General features: G+C 48.3%; 1 protein-coding gene across 6 annotated transcripts in view; it reads left to right on the top strand.

Annotated features, from left to right (window-relative positions):
- Window positions 1-17312, top strand: part of CSGALNACT1 (chondroitin sulfate N-acetylgalactosaminyltransferase 1) — a 342047-nt gene that overhangs the window by 26181 nt on the left and 298554 nt on the right. The window contains exon 1 of one of the 6 annotated variants that reach the window (XM_055416692.2): window positions 10733-10888. The exons of 4 other annotated variants lie outside the window; for them this stretch is intronic. The gene's annotated coding sequence lies outside the window, so the exon portion shown is untranslated. Of the gene's footprint in view, window positions 1-10732; window positions 10889-17312 lie in introns of those variants that run through there. One more of the 6 variants, XM_055416695.2, reaches the window with a different exon arrangement.

The following is a 17312-nucleotide window of genomic DNA, read 5'->3' as shown; positions in this document are numbered from 1 at the left end:
AATTGGAGCAGAGAAAGGTTTATTTCAGGGCCATGTAGGGAGATGGGTGGCTTGTGCCCCCCAAACCCCTAAACTCATTGAAAGGTTTCAGCAAAGCACTTTTAAAGGCAAGGAGAGGGGTGAGGTTGACTGTCACAAACTTCTTGGTGTGGGAATCCTGTGTTCTCGCAGCTGTCCACATGGGTCAGATCAGGATATTCCATGAATCTCCAAGGAGACAAATGTTACTCTCCATTCTGCAACTTTTTATCTCTACCTGATTGGAAAAGTGTATACCCTTAAAGGTCAGAGCCTTGAGAATGGGCTTCCTGTATGTTTCAGGCTACAGACAACATGCTTTTACAAAAGATGCAGAGCCAGCATGATTCAGCAGAGGCCACCGGGCACAGAGGTTCAAGTAAAAGGAACAGATCTAATATATGTTCTTAGCTATTTACAGCTCTAGGTTTCACCCTGCTCACTGCTTATTTTTAAGGCTAATAGATGTGTTAATATTTTTCCAGATCAAATACCTGAAATAATACCGTGAAAAATAGGAGTCCTTTTGAAATAATGTAGAAATGTAACATCCCTCTGTGTGGACACCGTGGTGTTTTACACAGACAGATTCCCTCAGTCCTCAGGACATCCTGACGAGGCGGACACCCCCACTAACTCTGTTTTATAGACTAGGGGGTTGAAGCGCTAGAGTCTCCCCAGCTTGTCCAGGCCTCAGCTCTGCTGGGGGGAGCTGGGCTGGAGGCCCCATGGTTTGTCTGGGGTGTGGCTCCCAGCACTCCTGCCCACCCTGTAGTGACCTCTGCACGGTTGAGTCAGGGTGAGGCTGAGAGGTTACTGCAGGGGGACTCGGCAGTTCTTTTGGTGGCTGAAGGAGAAAGCTCTGGGTCCCTCTCGTGTGGTCTGAGGGGCTCCCGTGAGCAGGGCTGTTTTGCTGAGATTCCCCCTCCTCCCAAGCCAGGGCTCCGTCGCCCTCAGGGCTCTGCTGTCACCTGCGTGTGGGGAGCGGGGTGGGCAGGCAGTCGCGGCCGCCCGCCCTCTGCCCGAGGCCGTCCTGTCAAGAGGAGGACTCGGCCACCCCGGCCGTGGTGACCAAGCCGCAGCTGTCTGTGGGGAAAGACGTCAGCCAGCCATGGTTTCAGGGGAAGGGGGAGACGGGTTTTCATGGGCCGTCAGCAGGGTCCACCCTGGGTGTAGAAAAGAACGTAAAGATCTTGGTAAAAATAGTATTTCATCTTTATAAGGAGTCTTAACAAGTAAAGAAGGTATTTATAAAAGGAGAAAAAAGCATCACTCCTGATTCCACCGAAGCAGACTGTTTTTTGAACTTTATTTCATTGTGTAAGGCGAGTGCAGAGAAAGAGAGTGAGCTGGTCAGTCAGGCAAGAGAAGGGAAAGAGAGTGAGCTGGTCAGTCAGGCAAGAGAAGGGAAAGAGAGTGAGCTGGTCAGTCAGGCAAGAGAAGGGAAAGAGAGTGAGCTGGTCAGTCAGGCAAGAGAAGGGAAAGAGAGTGAGCTGGTCAGTCAGGCAAGAGAAGGGAAAGAGAGTGAGCTGGTCAGTCAGGCAAGAGAAGGGAAATTTGTTAGAGGGAAAAGAGAGGGTGACTGGCCCTTAAGGAGAACCAGCGTCCTCCCTTTCTGACGGAGTACCCCACCGTGAGAATTCCCTGAAGGGGTGGTCTCACAGCCGGAGGTCTGGAACCCGGTGGTGATCTCAAAGCTTTGAGAAGACAGGCGCCGGTGAGATGACAGGATGCCATTTGGGCAGTTTGGTCTGTCTCACAGATCACTGAGGTTTTGTTCTTTATTTCTGAGGCCGACATAATGAGCCTTCTTATCGCTGAGACCCCATGTGGGCCCCATCACATTGAAACAGTTTATTTGCATATTTGACCGTGCCGGGTCTTAGTGGCGGCATATGGGATCTACTTCCCTGACCAGGGATGGAACCTGGACTCCTTGCGTTGGGAGCACTTGAGTCTTAGACACTGGACCACCAGAGAAGTCACAGCATTTTTTAAACTATCACCCCCTCCTTCCGTAAAGCTGTCTGATCTCCTCTGGGGGATTACACCTCTCGCCACGTGGTAGAGTCTGAGGGGGGGCGTTGTAAGAAGGGGCTTTGCCCCTGGGGTAGGCCTGTGACCTCGGTAAACAGTGTTCCTTCCCAAGGATTTGAGGAAAGTGACAAAGTTTAAAAATACCAGAGCTCGGAGCCCATTTATCCCTGGTCGTGGCACCTGAGTGGCTACTCCTGGGTGAGGACTTGCCTGAAGTGCCTTATTTCTCACTTCTTTGCCAACTTGGCCCCCCAGCTCCCAGGATCACAGTAGAACTTCTTTGGGTTGAGTTAGTCAGAACTGTGGTTTGCAGTTGAAGATCTCTAACAGATACACTTGCTTTGTAGAGGAAATTTCTGCCAGAGTTTGATGTATTTTCCTTCCGTTGTTTCTGAATCTGTTTTTACATACTCAGTATTTATATTGTTCATAAAATTTTATGCCTATCCTGAAAATAAGTGTTTTTCCCATTTCACAAAAGTGGCTGCTTAATACTGTATTGTGTGGATGTTTCATATGTACTAAGGTAATTAACACTTTTGTCTTAAATAAATGTCTTTTTGTTTCTTATTCATCATTTTAGGAACACAGGACAGTTTGATTTATTCAAGGTCCTGAAGATACTTGCGTTAAAATTTAATTTTCACTTTCCTTAAAGTTTGTAACTATTTACAATACCTTTTTAAAATTCAGACATGCATATTCAAGTGTATGCTTTCTAATATACAGGGGATTCAGGCAGGATTGCCAATAGCTTAGCAAGTCTGAGACCCATGACTTTTCCAGGGTAAATGGCCGTGATTACTGGCCATGCTTACCAATTTCTGGTTTTTGCAGAAATTCAGATTTATTGGTGTCTTGTCATGGGCTCTGATTTATCTGGTTGGCTTTCAGAGCCACTCTGGACACTCCCTAGAATCTTGGGCATCCGGCAGGCAATGATTCTGAGAACTTTGTGTCCAGAACCACCTGGCTCTGACTATTCTAGAGGGTCAGCTGCCCTGGAGATGCTGGTTGAAGACAAGTGCCTTCGAATTCTCCACCCATCTGAGAATGAGCTTCCGTCCATGCTGTCTGAAAAAGACGTGTGTGTGTTCCTGGTCTGACGTGGCTCGCTGGGTAAGGATGGAGTCAGGGTCAGGTAAACTGCAGGGGTCATTGGTAGGTGATGGTACAGGCCAAGGCTGATGCAAAGTGCCACGATGCAGGCGGGCATGTTGGGACACCAAGGCGATGTCCTGACCCCCTACCATCCTCTAACCTCCCTAAAAGTTGCGATATCCAGGGACACTATGGAGCCTGAGACACTTGGGCAGAGTGGACTTACTGGTGCCTTGCTTTGAACTCCCTACAGCTTTGTCACCCTCCTTGTTCATGAGCCGCGAGTGCTGTGGCAGCAGAATAATGACCTGCAAAGATGCCCACCTCCTCATCCCTGGAGTCCATGGTATCTTATGTGGTAGAGAAGGCTTTGCAGGTGTGATTGGGATTAGGGCCCTGGAGTTGGGGCGATTATGTGGATTATCTTGGGGAGGGGCAGTATAATCGCAGTGTTAAAAGACTCCAAAAAAAAAGATGTGATGGAGAGAACAGAGAACCCATTGACACGACACCAAAAACACACAACCGGCCATTACTGGCATCAGAGGTGGAGCCGGGAGCCCACAAACCAGAAAGAAGGTGGCCCCTGTAAACTGGGAAGGTGGAGAAATAGTTCTCCCCCGAGAATCTCCTTGTGCTCCAGAAGGATCCAGCCCTGGGATGCTAGAGCCAGCCCAGGAGACCCATTTTGGACCCATGACCTCCAGGCCTGTAACACAATAGATTTGTGGTGCTTTAAGCCACCAAGTTGGTGTAATTTGTCATGGTGGCTGCAGGAAGTGGGTGTGAGGTTGGTTTCCCCAGGGTCTGCCTGGCTCAGGACCTCGGACACTGAGAAGCCAGGGCAGAGGTTTCATGCAGAAACCCCATGCTGCTACTGCTGCTAAGTCACTTCAGTCGTGTCCGACTTTGTGTAACCCCATAGACGGAAGCCCACCAGGCTCCCCCATCCCTGGGATTCTCCAGGCAAGAACACTGGAGTGGGTTGCCATTTCCCACAAATGTACTCACCAGCCAGAAAGTCCTAGGGTTTTAGACTTGGGCTATTTGAAGCCCCTATCCTTAAAAAATGGTGATAAAGTTGATGATAAAAATAGAGTAGACTACTTCTATTGCTAGAAAAAAGTCTCTTACCCTTGAAAGACAGACACTTTGGTTAAGAATGGAACTATAGATCAGAGCTCTATTTCAGTCCCACTAGTTTTATTTTCACTTAGATTTGGGACCAGGGCAGTTTACAGATTATAACGTAGCCAGGGCAGTTTACAGACTGTTCTCACGTACAGTACCATTAACTGGTGAAGGTGTATCATTATGCTTCATTTTGACCTTCGAGAAGGAGGCACTTTTTCTAAAGTGCAGGTCGTGTAGTGTGGGAGGAGCTGACCATGACCTCTGTGCCCTGAACTAGAAAATAAACCTGTCCACTTAGTTTCCTCTCCAGCCTTCGTGGCCTCTCTATTCCGGTAGCATTGCCTCCTTAGTGGTTAGCTTCATACATTCCATTTCCTTTTTTCACCCTTGCTAACCTGAGAACTGATGCAGTTAGCCACCTTGAGGTCTGAGATAAACATTTCTTCTTTTTCCATATAGTCCCTAGTGTCTGGAGAGGAAGAATGTGATGTGATGTTTCCACACTACACATGGATGCGAACACCCAGCGCTAATGCTGAAGTGAATATATGGTGTTTAATGCTAATGTGGGCTTCCCTGGTGGCTCAGCGGTCAAGAATCCACCTGTGAATCAGGAGACCCGGGTTTGATCCCTATGTCGGGAAGATCCCCTGGAGGAGGGCCTGGCAACCACTCCAGTATTCTTGCCTGGAGAATCCCATGGATGGAGGAGCCTGGTGGGCTGCAGTCCATGGGGTTGCAGAGTCAGACTGAAGCAGCTGAGCACAGCAGAGCACAGGGCTAATACATAGTGTTTAATGCTAATGTTAATATATAGTGCTGAGGGCCAGGTGGTGTTGTTACTGGCATACTTGTCTTTTATCAGCATGTTCCAAATGTTAAACACACTTATGATACTGGGTTCAGTTCTTTAGGCTTATAAAAAAAATTCCTCCCAAATATAAGAACTTGAATATAAGGGAAATAAGATTTGACCTGAAATTTTGATATCAATCCATTGGGTCTTAGGGTCAGAGCTGAGAATGCCTCATCTATTTCAGGAGTTGAAGTGTTCCCAGGATGTCAGCTCAAGGGTAACCTGACTAAGTGAAGTAGCCTGTGTACCTGGAGGAGGCTGGCTCTCAGGTGGAGACATTGAAAAGGACAGTCTTGTTTTAAAAAAGTTTTCTCTTAGTATATATATTTTGTTGAAGTATAGTTGACGTACAGTGTTTCAGGTACACAGCAAGGTGATTCAGTTATACGTGTATATTATTTTTCAGATTGTTACAAGATTTTGACTACAGTTCCTTGGGCTATACAGTAAACCTTTCTTGCGTATCTATTTTTTAAAATTAGAAATTTAGCATTCTAGTCATATGAAGTCAAACAAGTGGAGTCAAAATGGAGAAGGGCAGTCTTGAAACGGACTTTGGAATTGCCTCTCTACATTTTGTCCCCAGAGCTGTGGTGGGTGGCTGGTAGTGGTAGCCAGGGAAATCCAGCTGCAGCGTATGGGCTTGGTTATCCTGAGGCATCTGAGATCTTAGTTTCCCAATCAGGGTTCAAACCCTGTGTCCTCTGCGTTGGAAGGTGGGTTCTTATCTACTGGACCATGGGGGAAGTCCCCAAAGTAGCTTATATTGAACTTAAACCGGCATCAGTCAGTCAGCTTTAAATCATAGGAAGAAAGACTTTAGTACAAAATTTATCTTTTTTGCTTGAGTTGAAGACCGTCTCAGTGTTGGTACCAGCATGTTAAGACACTCGGCTCTAGCGATATAGAAAATATAGTTAGTTTTCTTCAGTCTTTACATTGATTGCACCAGGGAATTTGTTTTTATAGCCATTACTGTTTCTTTTGAAATTAATATGCTGAGCGAGACATTTAATGATCCATAAAAATATTGACTTTATGTAAAAGAATAAGCCAAAGCCAATTAGCAGTGTGTAAATCTGCATATGCAGGCAGACTTATTAGATGGAAGTGTTTTCAGTGGGTGCTGAAGGTGTAGTTTTTGACTATGTGATGTGCTGAGAAGAAATGGCAGTCTTTTCAAATTTAACCTTTGTATGGCAAGTGGAGTTCTGTTGACTGTCTCAGCCTATGTGTTTTAGGTAAAATATTTTTTGCAGTTACTGACTCTATAGTGAAAGCAGTGCTGTCAATGCCTCTTTGATCAGGATCCGTCCCTGGGGGTGGGGTGGGGTGGGGGGGGCGGGGGCCTTGCCTGGGGCCCTGTTGTGCCTCCCTGGAGGACTAGTTCCATTTTCTCGTGGGTGGTGTTTGCCAGGAGGACCGGGGGCAGAGAAACCCTTTGTTCTCCAAGAGGGCTCAGCTTAAAGAAAGCTGAGCGCCAAAGAACTGATGCTTTTGAACTGTGGTGTTGGAGAAGACTCTTGAGAGTCCCTTGGACTGCAAGGAGATCCAACCAGTCCATCCTAAAGGAAATCAGTCCTGAATGTTCATTGAAAGGACTGATGCTAAAGCTGAAACTCCAATATTTTGGCCACCTTATGCGAAGAAGTGACTCCTTGGAAAAGACCCTGATGCTGGGAAAGATTGAAGGCAGGAGGAGAAGGGATGACAGAGGATGAGATGGTTGGATGGCATCACCGACTCGATGGCCGTGAGTTTGAGCAAGCTCTGGGAGTTAGTGATAGACCGGGCAACCTGGCGTGCTGCAGTCCATGGGATCACAAAGAGTTGGACACGACTGAGTGATTGAACTGAACTGAACTGCATGGGGGCCTCTAGAGAAAGGGTGTAGCCTGGGCAAGGTGGCCCTCAGGGTCAGTAGTGTCAGCTTTGGATGGTGACACTTACTACTTTTTGGATGGACTTTTTGGATAGGCTTCCCCGGTGGCTCAGAGGGTAAAGCATCTGCCTGCAATGCAGGAGACCCGGGTTCGATCCCTGGATCAGAAAGATACCCTGGAGAAGGAAATGGCAAACCACTCTGGTACTCTTGCCTTGAAAATCCCATGGACAGAGGAGCCTGTAGACTACAGTCTATGGTAGGCTACAGTCTACGGGGTTGCAAAGAGTTCGACGCAGCTGAGTGACTTCACTTTCTCTTTTCTTTCTCTTTTTGGATGGTGAGGTGGGATTTATGCCCATGCGCTGCCCTCTCTGGGGCCTGGCCTGGTGACCTGGGTCTGACTGGCAGCAGGCAGTGTCTCTTCCCAAACAGACGGTGTGACCTCTTGCACCATTGGTGGGAGTGTAAATTGGGGCAGCCACTATGGAGACCTGTATGGAGGTTCCTTAAAAAACTAAAAGCAGAAGTACCACGTGATCCAGCAGTCCCATTCCTGGCATATATGGGGACAAAACTCTAAATCGAAAATTTGCATGCACATACGTTCGTCACAGCACCATTCACGATAGCCGAGACCTGGAAGCAGCCTAAGCGTCCATCAGTGATGAACCATGAATGTGTAAAGGAGATGTGGTGCAGGCGTACAGCTGAGCGTTACTCAGCCGTAAAAAAGAGTGAAATGTTACCATCTGCAGCAACATCAGCAGGCCTGGAGATTGTCATACTAAGTGGAGAAAGTCAGAGAAAGACGTATCCCTTATATGTTCAGTTCAGTTCAGTCGCTCAGTCGTGTCCGACTCTCCGCGACCCCATGAATCACAGCACACCAGGCCTCCCTGTCCATCACCAACTCCCGGAGTTCACTCAAACTCATGTCCACAGAGTCGGTGATGCCATCCAGCCATCTCATTCTCCGTCGTCCCCTTCTCCTCCCGCCCCCAACCTTTCCCAGCATCAGAGTCTTTTCCAGTGAGTCAACTCGTCACATGAGGTGGCCAAAGTATTGCAGTTTCAGCTCTAGCATCAGTCCCTCCAATGAACATCCAGGATTGATCTCCTTTAGAATGGACTGGTTGGATCTCCTTGCAGTATCCCTTATATGTAGGATCTAAAAAATGATACAAATGAACACAAGGCAGAGCCAGACTTAGAGACATAAGAAACCACTTTATGGTTACCAAAGGGAAAAGCGAGTGGAAGAGGGATAAATTAGAAGTATGGGATTAGCAGATACAAGCGACTTAAATATAAAATAGATAAACAGCAAAGACTTACTGTGTTAACACAGGGGACTCTATTTACTGTCTCAGGCTCCGGGAGTTGGTGATGGACAGGGAAGCTTGGCGTGCTGCAGTCCGTGGGGTCACAAAGAGTCAGACATGACTGAGCGACTGAACTGAATAACTTATCCTGGAAAATAATCCGAAAAAGTATGTGTGTATGTATATATGGGCTTCCCTAATGGCTCAGAAGGTAAAGAATCTGCCTGCAGTGTGAGACTCAGGAAGAATTCTATTCTTCTATTCCAGGAAGATTCTCTGGAGAACGGAATGACAACCCTCTCCAGTATTCTGGCCTGGAGAATTCCATGGATAGAAGAGCCTGGTGGTCTACAGTCCATGGGGTTGTAAAGGGTCGGACCAGATTGAACGACTAACGCTTTCACTTTCTTATATGATTTGCTGTATACTGGGAACTAACATAAGCCTGGGTCTCCTGCTTTACTGGCAGATCCTTTACCATCTGAGCCACCAGGGAAGCTCAAATCAAACTCTTACTTGAATTTAAAAAAATAGAAAAGATCCACCCCTCAGATCACAAGGGTGTGAACGCTGAAGAGCCTCTGTGGTTGGGGAGTGCTGACAGCCCAGAGTCCCTGTGGAATGCAGTCGGGGGTGGAGGAGGTGCCCCGTTTGGGACTGGGTGAGCCAGGGCTGGGGGTACAGGATGGATAAGACCTGCTCCGGTAGCTGCAGTGGGTTGTGGAGAAGGTGGTAGCAGAGAGGGGAGCCCTGGGGGTCTGAGCGGAGAAAGGCGCCAGAGACCCTCAGGGTGTCGTGGGCCCCGGCCTCGCGTGGAGGACCTGGTGCAGACAGTGCGGGGTGGCCGAGTTCCAGCAGGGGAGCGGGCCATCTGGGCGGACAGGGCTGCGAACCCCTGGCTGTGTTTTCCAGGCGCCCTGGCTGGGCGGCTGAGCTCAGACAGCCTTGGGGTCTCCCAGCCACGGCAGGGCTGCCTTCCCTGCAGGCTGCGACTCGGGGTCCTCATTGGCACTTTTGCTGCGATGGTTTGGAACATGGGACGGAAACCTCCTCCTCCTCCTCCTCCAGAGAGCCGCTCTGCCAGGGTGTCCCAGGTCACCTGGAGAGGACAGGAAGTTTGGTCCCCTCGGGGCCCTGAGAAACTGTACTTGGGGCTCTTTCGGTGGGCAGATAGAAAGGAGGGGGCAGGTGGGAGTCCTAGATGCCCCCAGGTGCAGTCTGGCCCTTCAGCTCCACCCGTCTGTGGAAGGGGAGTCGCCTCTGTAACTCCCCGAAGAGGCTCAAACCCGTGCAGTCCACCAGTAGGGATGTACTTTCTTGGACTGAACAGTGTCTTTCCAGGTGGGATAAATGTGGTATTTTTAGTATGAAGTGGCTCAGTTTAAATTATTTTAGCCAGAAGCCCTCTCTCCCCACTCTGAACCCCCGTGAGCACCCCAGCTGTGGCCCACATGCTGGTCACGTCCCGTCTGGTGTTAGGATTATTCCTCTGAGTTTCTCTCTCTCCTGATAGATTATCACTATTGACTGCTGGGACCAGGCCTAACTCATCTCTTTTATTGTCGAGGACACCTCTTCCCTAGCCCTTCTGGATTAAGTTTGGCTGCATGTAATAGAAAACCCAAGGGTCTTTCCTGGTGGCTCAGTGGCAAAGATTCCACCAGCAATGCAGAGGCTGCAAGGAGATGGCGGGTTCGATCCCCGGGTTGGGAAGATCCCTTGGAGGAGGGCATGGCAACCCACTCCAGTATTCTTGCCTGGACAGTCTCCGTGGATAGAGGAGCCTGGTGGGCTACAGTGCACGGGGTCGCAAACAGTTGGACATGACTGAAGCGACTTAGCACGCACGTAACAGAAAACCCAAACCTCGGATTGAAATGTAGGGGTTTGTTTTTCTCCTGTGGCAAGACACGCAGAGGAGGTAGTGGTCCAGGCTGGTGACCAGGAGGTAGCGGTCCAGACGGGGCAGCATCTCGATCCTTAGCTTTCTGTCCTGCTTTTCTCTCCTTCTCAGGTCTAGAAACAGCTCTGGTACCTCTGTCCTTACATTGCCTTCCAAGTAGTAAGAAGGGGGAATGGTGAGGTTGAAGGTGTGGGCTCACTGAGGGTGCTTCTCTCATATTTAGGAAGAGGGCAGCTTTTTTCTGCCCACACCTCCCTGGCCAGAAGTAGGCCATCCTTAGCCACAAGGGATCTGGGGAAACAAAGTTCCTTTGTTATGGAGAGTACATTACTGCCTGGAGCAAGATTGGAGTTGTAATGGTTCTAATTGGGGGTCTAAAGAAGAAGGGAGAAGTAGGCAGCTAACTCCTACTTAAAAATGACTCAGATCAACACTTACCGAATGAGTGGTTTTAAGAGCGGACAGGAAGCTGTGTGGCAAGAGGCAAGATGAAGGTCTAGACCCTGAAACTCATGATCGTTTGTGGGAGGTGATCTTGACGTAGTCCTTTCCTGATTTAGAACCAGTCTGTCGTTCCATGTCCAGTTCTAACTGTTGCTTCTTGACCTGCTTACAGATTTCTCAGGAGTCAGGTAAGGTGGTCTGGTATACCCATCTCTTTAAGTATTTTCTAGTTTGTTGTGATCCACACAGTCAAAGGCTTTGGCTTAGTCAATAAAGCAGAAGTAGATGTTTTTCTGGAACACTCTTGTTTTTTCGATGGTCCAACGGATGTTGGCAATTTGATCTCTGGTTCCTCTGCCTTTTCTAAATCCAGCTTGAACATCTGGAAGTTCACGGTTCACGTACTATTGAAGCCTGGCTTGGAGAATTTTAAGCATTACTTTGTTAGCGTGTGAGATGAGTGCAATTGTGCGGTAGTTTGAGCAATCGTTGGCATTGCCTTCCTTTAGGATTGGAATGAACACTGACATTTTCCAGTCCGGTGGCCACTGCTGAGTTTTCCAGATTTGCTGACATATTGAGTGCAGCACTTTCACACCATTATCTTTTAGGATTTGGAATAGCTCAGCTGGAATTCCATCACCTCCACTAGCTTTGTTTGTAGTGATGCTTCCTAAGGCCCACTTGACTTCGCATTCTAGGAGGTCTGTCTCTAGATGAGTGATCACACCATCGTGGTTATGTGGGTCATGAAGATCTTTTTTATACAGTTCTTCTGTGTATTCTTGCTACCTCTTCTTAATATCTTCTGCTTCTGTTAGGTCCATACCATTTCTGTCCTCTATTGAGCCCATCTTTGCATGAAATGTTCGCTTGGTATCTCTAATTTTCATGAAGAGATCTCCAGTCTTTCCCATTCTATTGTTTTCCTCTGTTTCTTTGCACTGATCGCTGAGGAAGGCTTTCTTATCTCTCCTTGCTATTATTGGGAACTCTGCATTCAAATGGGTATATCTTTCCTTTTCTCTTTTTCCTTTGGCTTCTCTTCTTTTCTCAGCTGTTTGTAAGGCCGCCTTAGACAGCCATTTTGCCTTGTTGCATTTCTTTTTCTTGGGGATGGTCTTGATCGCTGCCTCCTGTACAGTGTCACGAACACCGTCCATAGTTCTTCAGGCACTCTGTCTATCAGATCTAATCCCTTGAATCTATTTGTCACTTGTTGAGACCTGCCTATAATTCAGAGGCAGCCCTCCATTCCTCATACACACGGGCACTCAGGATACAGTTCTGTATCCACAGAACTCAGCCAGCCTTGGATCCTGTAGTACTGAAGCATTTCCTGTTGAAAACAATCTGAGTGTAAGTGGGCCAGCGCAGTTCAAACCCGTGGTTGTTCATGGGTCATCTGTATCCTTCCTTCTTTTGGATGGATGAATCAATTTCTCTGGTGTGTGCGTGTGTGTGACGGTGAAAATAAGTCCTTTCTCCAGAGCAGAGCTCAGTCGTGGGAGGCAGTGTGGGCAAATTTAGAGATGGCTAAATGGTTTGGACTTTATCAGATGAATGATGGCACACTGTGAAATGTTTAGGGCCAGGGCGGTGACAGCATCACAGCAGTGTTTCTGAAAATTACTAAGTGCTCATGATGGGAAAATATTGCATGTGGTAATTACCAGTTCATATAAAATAAAAACAGTACATCGATGGCAAGAAAAAAAAGATAATCTGTTCAGTTAGATCATTTTGAGAACACAGAGGCGCTTCTTGCCATCGTGCGTTTCTATCAATACAGCGTAGCTGTGCTGTGCTCAGTTGCTCAGTTGTGTCCGACCCTCGCGACCCCATGGACTGCAACCCGCCAGGCTCCTCTGTCCATGTCGATTCTCCAGGCAAGTGTACTGGAGTGGGTTGTCATTTCCTACTCCAGGGGGATCTTCCTGACCCAGGGATCACATCTTTAGAACTCATACCCATTCCAGACTTGTTTCAGTGGAGGGGCCAGGAGAAACCACCCTAATAAAGGGCTGAGTCCTGAGTGAGTAGTTCGGAAGAGGAAGAAGTAACCCGGGCTGCTGTTAGAAGGAGAGGAGAGGGTGCAGGTTGGTGGAGGGGAGCAGAGTTTTGGGAAGTATCTGTGGTTTGCACAATAGGCAACAGAACTGTGAAATTATTGGAGCAGATGTTGACAGGAGTGGAGGTCATCAGGGAAGGTTTCCAGGCGCAGAGTTGCCTTTGAAGCAGAGTGTGTTCATGCTAAGTCGTTTCAGTAATGTTCAACTCTTTGTGACCGCATGGACTACAGCCCACCAGGCTCCTCTGTCTCTGGGACTTTCCAGGCAAGAATGCTGGAGTGGGTTGCCATGCCCTCCTCCAGGGGATCTTCCTGAACCAGGGATCAAACCTGTGTCTCTTAGGTCTCCTGCATTGTCAGGCAGGTTCTTTACCACTCGCGCCACCTGAGAAGCCCCTTTGGAGGAGCAGCAGCACCTCATTTTTAAAGGACAGGCTGGAATGGGGGCGGGGAAGCCGCAGCCCTTTGGGTGTGAGCGGAGCTGCTGAGACACCTCATTCAGAGTGGCGTGAGTCAGATCTGGTCTCCTGAGGCCGGAGGAGGGATTCTCAGACATGTCCTGTGGTTTCCTTTGTACCACCTCTCCTTCTTCTCTTTCTTCCACCCTCCACTGCATGCGTTTCTTAGCGCTGCCAAAGGAAAGTGTCAGGCACTGGGTGGCTTCAAAAACACATGTACCGTCTCGAGGCTCGAGGTCCAGCCTTGAGGCGTGGTCAGGGCCTGGCTCCCTCTGAGGCCCCCGGGGTAGCGGCCCGCCTGCCTCCTGCTCCCAGCCCCCAGCCAGCATCCTCGGGGCCCTGGGCTGGTAGCCACACCGCTTCCATCTCTGCCTCTGTCCCCACGTGGTGTCCTGTTGGCGTTTCTCTGTTCTCCCGCGGTCATCTGCTTGTAAGGACCCCAGTCATCTGGAACTGAGGCCCACTCAGCGCCATGTGACCTCAGCCTAACTCATCATGCCTGCCACCATCCCGTTTCCACTGAAGGTCACACTCTGAGGTCCTGGGGGTGAGGGTGGGGATGCAGTTCAACTGTGATACCCGCTGTCTTCATCCCTCTTTACCAGACCTTAGGGAAGTGGCATGCAGCATCTGAGCCCCTGAGCTGCCACCTCCCGCCTGCACCTTCCGTGGACGTCTCTCTCCGTGACCCATCTCCCACGCCCCCTGCCATATGGCTCATTATCCCTGTCCACTCAGCTTGCCCCCTGCTCCTGCGAGCAGAAGTCGCCCCCTGCTCCTGCGAGCAGAAATCACCCACTGCTCTCTGGGCCCTTCAGAGACTCAAAAGGAACCTCCTGGGAAACACCTTAGGAGCCCACAGCCCAGCCCAGATTCAGGATCAAGGAGCTGTTGGAGTGGATGGTGACTTGGTGGGCGAGCGTTCCTGGAAGACACGGGGTAGGGTGACTGGGATGGGAGAAGAGAATGCTGGAAACTGCTTCTGAAAATACCGCTCTTTGTCTGGGGTAGGACTGGAACTGGGCTTCCTGATGAGGCTGTTTCTGGATGCTTTGCATGGGGCTCACCCAGAAGCGCATCCAGCAGCCAGTTGAGGTGGCTGGGCTAGTTGTCACGGTTACACCGTGGGGTGTTTGTTGCCAGGCTCCGCCCTCTGCACAGCTTTGGACAACCCCATCTCATCCTGTGTTAGGTCTGTGCATTTAGGTACTTCCGTGAGATGGTCCTCTGCCTTTAGTAATGTAACAAGAAACTGTACATCCATGCAGCTTTGGGGGACTGTTATTTTGGCCAAGAGGCGGTTTTTAAAAATGCAGAGGTTGGCGCTTCTGTTTCTTTGATGATGGTGGTTAGAATGGAGAGGCTTGGTGGAGCTGAAGAGTAGCTTGGTGGGAAGGTCTTTGGGGCGGGCTGATTGGTAGTTTAGTAGGAGAAATTCTAAGACCACGTGGGCCCTGGGAGAACAGGCAGAGTGAGTTTCCGGAAGCAGAGTGCCCGTGCCTAGAGGGAGCGCTGCGGGTGGACGCGGCTGCCATTGCTGCCTTTGCTCGGCCCCAGTGGGCACGTGTGTCCGCTTCCGCTTCCTGCGTCGTTGGGTGGCCGCTGAAGGAGGGAGGTTTGGTCTTGGATCGCTCTGAGTGCTAACCCTGGTCTCACAGCTTCATCACTCCTGCCACGTCGGGCATGCAGCTTCCTTACCTGCAACACACAGGGGATGCCGCCTTTGAGGCTGTAGGAAAGAGTACGTGAAGTTAAGATATTTGAGAAGTGGCTGGCCCAGTACTGTCGGGCATGGGGGAGATGCCACATGCTGTTGGTTTATCCCCTTCTAGGTCTGAGGAGCATGGAGACGGCAACAGACAGGAGGGAAGGGGCAGCTGTGGGCTTGCCAGGGCCAGCCTGGAGCAGAGAAGTACGCTGTCTGCGTGACCCTCCAGGCAGTTGTGAGATGCAGAGTCCAGGTTAACAATTCAGCCGTGGAAGCCTGTGGGCTCTTAGGGCTTTTCCACTCTCTGTTCTTTGTTTTAGAGCCGAAGATACGTTTGGAGATTGAACGTCTGAAAAATACTGATTTTTTAAGAGCCATTTAAAAAATTGAAGTGTAGTTAATTTCCAGTGTTGTTTTGGTTTCAGGTGTACAGCAAAGTGATTCAGTTATACATATATGTATATACACACACACATATACACATGTGTATATTTTTCTTTTCCAGTTTCTTTTCCATTATAGGTAATTTGAAGATGTTGAATAAGGTTCCCTGCCCCTGTTGTTTATCCCGTTATGTATAGTACTGTGTATCTGTTAATCCCAAACTCCTAATTTATCTCCACCTCTCCCCCTGCCCCCCCACTATCCCCTTTGCCAATCATGAGTTTGTGAGAAATGTTAATTTGTAAATGTAATGATAGTGTTGTTTCGGACTTTATACTGTAAAAGTTTCCTCGTAAGCGGAAGTTTCATGTGTGATGTCCCTTTAAATGGATGACACTGTTGGGATCTATTTCTTCTTGCCACTCAACACACAGGATTTGCTCAACTGTATTTTCTCAGCAGTGTGAGTTGAATCCTCTTAACATTTATTGTTGAACTTGTTAGAATCTCTTCCTTTTTCTCTTTGTCTACTTCCTCACCACCCCAGGTGTTTTCACCTGTTGTAAAACTGATTGAACATTTCAGGCTGCAAATATCAGTTCTAAAGCTTTCAGTTCTGTATTTCCTGCCTCCCCTGCCCTAGCACTACTCAACTATCATTTTGATGATTATTTACTTTTTTACTGGACCTGACTTAACACAGGGACCATGAGTTATCCTTTAAAGACATGTAGGAAACTGAAGTTGCAGTGCCCTCTGAAATAGATTTTTATTGAAAGTATAAATTAAGGAAAAAAAGACTATGGAAAGATTGACCCAAATCTTTTAAGTCAGCAGCGAGGCTCTGGAGAAGGTGAGCCTGGGTTAGTCTTTCTTTCAGGAGGAATGGCCAAGAGACATGCTTAGTCTGTTTAGTTAAAGAGGAGATGGTGAAATAGACAATCTACACAGCATTGAGCAGATTCTCCTTAGCCCTCATGTTATATAAATTTAACAGGAGTGCAAATGCTTATGATAAATTCAGGAACATTGCCTCAGCAACTGGCAAACAGTCATGCTAGGAAATAATTGCAGCATTTCAGACAGTTTAACACATTATTATGCAAAAAGTGTTAAATGAGGAATTTTTTTTTTAACCCTTCAAATGTTCCTTTTCTCTTCCTCCTTCATACAGAAAGTAGAGTACATGCCCCAAGCACTCAGGGTCCACGCCCTGGAATTCATAAATACTGTGCCATGTTTGCTTCAGATGTTTCTTTTAAATGAAAGGAGTAGGATATTTCTGATAGATGAACTCTTCATCCACCGCCTCCTCTCCCTTCCCAGAGGAAGCCACTGTGGTGGGTTTGGTGAGCTTCCTGTTGTGGGCTGTACGGCTGTTTGATGGTTGAGATGATGATCAGCTTGTCTTACAGGAACCATCCTTTGTGCAGACGACTTTCCTGCCTCTTGTGTGAGTCGCTCAGTCGTGTCCGACTCTGTGCGACCCCATGGATGATAGCCTGTCAGGCTCCTCTGTCCTTGGGGATTCTCCAGGCAAGAATACTGGAGTGGGTTGCCATGCCCTCCTCCAGGGGATCTTCCTGACCCAGGGATCGAACCTGGGTCTCTTGAATTGCAGGTGGATTCTTTACCATCTGAGCCACCAGGGAAGCCCAAATCCTGCTTTATCATGGGCTTTTAAAGTCAGCGGGGTGCCAGGATGCTCAGCTGATCATTATTTCTTGACATGTGGATTATAAACCCTGTTCACTCCCCATGCAGAGTCACGCTGTGTTCATTTTTGATTATGCATTTTATGGAACGACAGACAACCATGTGAATTTTTGCCTTTTTTTTCAGTGTTTTTTTTTTTTTTTTAACACTTGAAATGAGAAGTGGCAGATAGTTTCCAGGGATATGGAGTAAGCTGATTTAGTTGTTATGTTTTCCAGAGATATGGGGTAAGCTGGTTTAGTTGTCATGTTTTTCCTAGAAGTATTCCTTAGGGA

Source organism: Moschus berezovskii, chromosome 26 (genome assembly GCF_049115385.1).
Source record: "Moschus berezovskii isolate FMDL1 chromosome 26, NW_MosBer_1.0, whole genome shotgun sequence".
NCBI classification, from domain to species: Eukaryota; Metazoa; Chordata; class Mammalia; order Artiodactyla; family Moschidae; genus Moschus; species Moschus berezovskii.
This window is presented reverse-complemented; position numbering and strand designations above follow the sequence as displayed.